This window comes from Siniperca chuatsi, linkage group LG3 (genome assembly GCF_020085105.1).
Source record: "Siniperca chuatsi isolate FFG_IHB_CAS linkage group LG3, ASM2008510v1, whole genome shotgun sequence".
Lineage (NCBI taxonomy): Eukaryota > Metazoa > Chordata > Actinopteri > Centrarchiformes > Sinipercidae > Siniperca > Siniperca chuatsi.
Genome location: NC_058044.1, coordinates 5,590,999 through 5,595,902, shown reverse-complemented (window position 1 = coordinate 5,595,902; position 4,904 = coordinate 5,590,999).

Here is a 4,904-nt window from a genome sequence, read left to right as displayed (position 1 = left end):
CATTTTACAGAGTGGAGAGTAACAATAGTACAGGGACCTATGGTAAGACGGTAAAACAAAACAAAACAAAACAAGTAAAAAAATACAGTTTTATGTGATGTTTTTTATCTTGGTAGCCAACTACATATAAATAGCTAACAGCTAGGCCAGAAAATGCTATGAACTACTGTCTAGCTCACCTAGCTATATGACCTACTTTATATATTTAGCCTGCATGAAAATTTACTCATTATTAGCTAGCATACATGTACATAGCCTAAGTGTGCATATTAGCCTACAGTAACCCAGTATACCTTACAGTTTTGAAGTACTGGCACTATAGCTTTCCTGGTTTGCCAGACCTATTCTTCACTATCTTCAAAGGGTGTTGTTTTTTGTTTTAGCTCACTTTATGAGTGTAGTGCTACTAGGCCTAAGTAGCACTACATAAACATATGCTTAAAAGTGTGTATTATATAGGGTCAATACATGAATACATAAATAGGACAGAGTAGGCCTTGTTAAACCAATAAGAAAAATAAATACTTCTTACAGGTGTGACAAAGTTTAAAAATGCATCAGTATCTTTGTATAGTATCTGTATATATCAATATTTTTGTCAGTAATGTGGACATGTCATAGCCATAGACTAGCAAACTGCCATTTTGCTGCAGATATTGTAAAACCATGCAGAGATAGCAGAATGCTCCAGAGGGTGAACATATTCCATATTGCTAACATCTTTGGCAGCTGTTTCTGGTGCCAAAGGCTTACATGCAGGAGATGGTCTGGCTGTTTAATTTCTATCATGCACACAAACTTTATATGCACAAATACTATATATGGTTGAGACATTGTCCTATGACCACAGCGCTTTTTTCACAGAAAAGTTTGTTGAAATTTGTTTCTTTTTTGGCTTACTTGCAGAGATTATTGTTTTTGTTTGTATCCTTTTAGTCTAAATCATGTCTGTCATCACTGTGGTGCTTTAAAACCCAAATCCTCTTTTCTCTGTCTCTCTAGATCTGCGTGTCTCAGTGTGTCTTTTTATAAGAACTATCATTTCTTTCTCACTCTGCATATCGATGAGGAGATTAGAGGGATGTTGGGCTGTGATGGTGGGAAAAGAAGGAGGGAATGATGAAAAAGAAGAGATATATTACACCTAAGGGCATGGAGGGAGGATGTGGCCTAAGCATTTCAAAGTCACAGATAATCGATAAGCATATTAAGTGAAATATCAAATCGCACCTATGGATGACACTGAAAAGTGAAATTTCAGCCTGATCCATTTTGGGTTATTTCATTGGGGATATTTCTTACTTAAATACTGCACTGTAAGATGTGAATAATTTCTAATTATATGAAGAAGTTTAAGGTCAGAGAAAATCCTACACGCATACCAACTTAAAATACCAAATGTTTGGGATTATAATACTCTATCTGTTTCAATCATCTCTTTCTCTCTAATTCCTTTTCCTCTTCTTCTCTCATATCTCGCTGCCTTCTGTCTTCCACAGCTAAAATAAAACAGACTGAAGAGAAAAAACAAGTCGGGATGACTACTGAAACTACTCTCTCTACTTTCATGTAGCTTTAGGTGGCTTTCATACTCCAACTTCCAAACCATTACAAGAGACATTTTAGACCAAATATGTGTCTTGCTTCTCTGTGCCAGGAATAGTACATAATGGTGCTCTACACTGTGGTTTGAGTGCAGTATTTGAGAATGATAGCTGACCTTTAAAGCAGCGATGCGTGTACATACGCTTTTTTGGGGGAGTTAATTGACCTTGTGGTGGTCAATGATTTTCAGTCCAAACTGCATTGGTAAAAGTGTATTTTTTGAGCGATCACTTCACATGACGCGAATCTCATTTGTACTGTGTCAAGCAAAAAGGTTCTCAGTGTGGTTTGGAATACGTAAATAGCCCTGGGATGATATGTTAAATGCCAGAAAGGTCACAGTATTAGGAAGTAACTTTTTTGTGATTGATAGCTTACCTGAGCCTTGTTGCAAAAAAAATTGACCCATGTCGGTGTGACCTAATTCAAGTTTCTTTTTCTTTTGTTGTGACATGAATAGGCCCATTTGTTGAGGACACTTTACTTCTACATCAAGGTCACTCCACCTGATGCAGAACCACAAGTGAGTTGAATTGGAGTAGGAACAAGCTAATCTGAAATGATCCCCCTGCTGAGGCTGTTCAGTGGCCCATCAGGCTAGCTACATCCAACATCTGTCAACATGGAGTGTGCTGCACCCTTCCAGGTAAAAAAAAGAAAAAAAAGAAAAGATCCCTCTCTGTATTTCAGGTTGGTGTTAAACTTTCAGGGTTTTTTCTAGAGAATCTTTGCCTAACAGTCCCTCTACACAGTACAACAACATACTTAAAGACACTTAACAACAACAGAAGACTCTTGTAAAACTGTTGCATTCAGTGAATGCTTGGTTGCGTCAAGGCGACGTTTTGAAGTGGCCTCAGTGATAAAGCCTTGTCTAGTTGAGGTCTCAGACTGACCAGACCTGAGTGTAGCAGCCACACAGTCAGAGGGTGAAAGGGTGACCTAGCGGAGGACAAACTACAGCTTTGATGAAGACTCCTCAGGGGGCCTTTCTTTATGTGTGATCAGCACTTCACTGTTCGTGACTGGAATACTGCATGTGTGCCGGCAGAGCAAAGTTGAGTGATGTCCAATTTTTCAGATCATGAAATCATCTCCATAAATTATTGGGATTTACAATTTTATCATGGGATTGTGAAAATAATGTTGACATGAGTGCTTTAATGTCATGTTTTCTATCATTATATTTTTGAAGCCAAATGTCTTTCTTTTGATTTTTAAATATTTACCTTGATTAATATTAAGCTCATTAATGTACGCTTGCCTATATCTTTGGAATGGCATCGTCTTTTTATTTACCTCACTCATCTCAGTAGCAACTACCAGCAGCGCTACAAGAGCTAGTAAATGTCAGTGTGTTATATATATAAACAGAAAATTGAACATGAATAATATGATGATACTGAATATGATATTTGACTATCTCTAAATACTGTACCCTGTTAAGACACCATCCATAAGATTTACTATCTGCATGTGTTTACATGTGCCCACTGCATACCATATGTGCACTTCATCCTTGTTTACATCTGTGTCATTTTATGTATAAGGCAAGGCAACTATGATTTATAGTCCATCCAGAGAGTCTGTGTGCGTTTCTGCATGTTTTGCTTAGCCTGAATCGCTACCCATATCTCAGACATTTTTCTCAGTGATTCAAATGGGTCTAGTTTTGTGCTAACTGATGATGATACCTGTGGCAGAGCCAGAAAAATGGTGACAAATGTGGATGAGATCGATGCAGCCATACAGATTGTTGTACAGAAATACCAACTCTTAAATGGCATATTTCTTTGATTAATGTGAAAAACATTAAGTTAGCTGCTCCCAGCAACCAATACTGCAGCTTCCGTGTCAAATGAAGATGACGTCGGCAGGACAGATACGTCAATCGAGCTGACTGGTTAGCGCAAAGTTAACAATCCATCCCAAACAGAAAACGATTAAGATGAATCGAATGCCAGACTGAATATTGACATTAAACAAAATGGCGAGTTAATTTTATCAGGCCACTTTCTGCTCACTTATGTGACAAATGAAACATCAAACTCCACATTGGCTTCTAAACTCCTGTTTAGAACATACCGTTTTTCTTCAACTATAGAGCTTCTATATCATTATTCTAGATGTTGTAACTCAGACCTTCACAGCCCTTGCCACCGGTTGCTTTGAGCTTATTTTACTTTTGCTCTTCTTGTAAGTTTGCCCTGGACAAGGATGTGCGCAGAATGCTTAGAGTAAAAATCAATCAGGGTGTGTTCTACCGTGTCATGCTGCTTGCCATATTTCAGTGGTCTACCTTCTTCTATTCCCTGTGGTCTATCACTGGTATGTATGAGGACCTGATGTGAAAAGAGACAAGTGGTCATTGAGCGGACAGCTGGAACGTGACCGAGGTGCACAACGGCCGCTCTGCCTCCTGGGTGGGATTGCTCACCAGCGTCTTGAAGGGCGATTGACCTTCCTTGTTCTGTTTGCAGTGGTGGGGGACAAGGTGAAATCCAATAAGATTTTGATAAACCATGCTGTCACCACCGCTGTGCTTCTCTTGTGTTTCTGTGAGCGGCTTTGTGTGAGATAAAGAAGGGGAGAGAGACTTGATGTGTGTATGCTAGTACTATACTGTAGGTTCATCACCTGTAGTTGTGTTTTTGTTGCTCCTTGTTTGGACTTACAGGAAAAATTCAACCATGAATTGAAGTTCCACATGTGTTTTTGGATATTGTCTAAATTTGAAGGCTTAAACAATCCACTCTATCATCATATTTTTTGGTAGTATTGAAAGGGCAAAGTGTTGCTTTTATTTACCTTTAAAAAAACCCCAACTAAATTCCTAGAGGAATTGGCATTGTGATATAATCTAATATACCTGATACCATATTGCACAATAAAAAGGGTGTAACTTGCAATATCAGATCTCACCTCTGACATTGTATTCACTTTTGTGTTGACCAAATCTGATTAAATCCCCATATAAATTTGTAATGAGTAGTCCATCACCCCTCTATCAACCTCTACTGGCAGAAATACAACAATAGACAGACCTCTGGCACAATCCCCTAATATGTCATTTGCTTTCCTGGCTGTGGAGTAGAAAATGTTTTGACTGCCTGTGTTTGCTCATACGTTAACTCACTGCCCTTCATTGTTGAGTGGCTTAAGATGCAAGTAGGCACGGGACAAAATGCAGAGTGTGTTGAAATGCCAAGAAGTTGGCAGTTTTCGAGAAAATTGGTTTTGAAAGACAAAAAAGTCAGCACCTGGTGAATTAACTGTTGGGTTATTGGTACGTATCAACA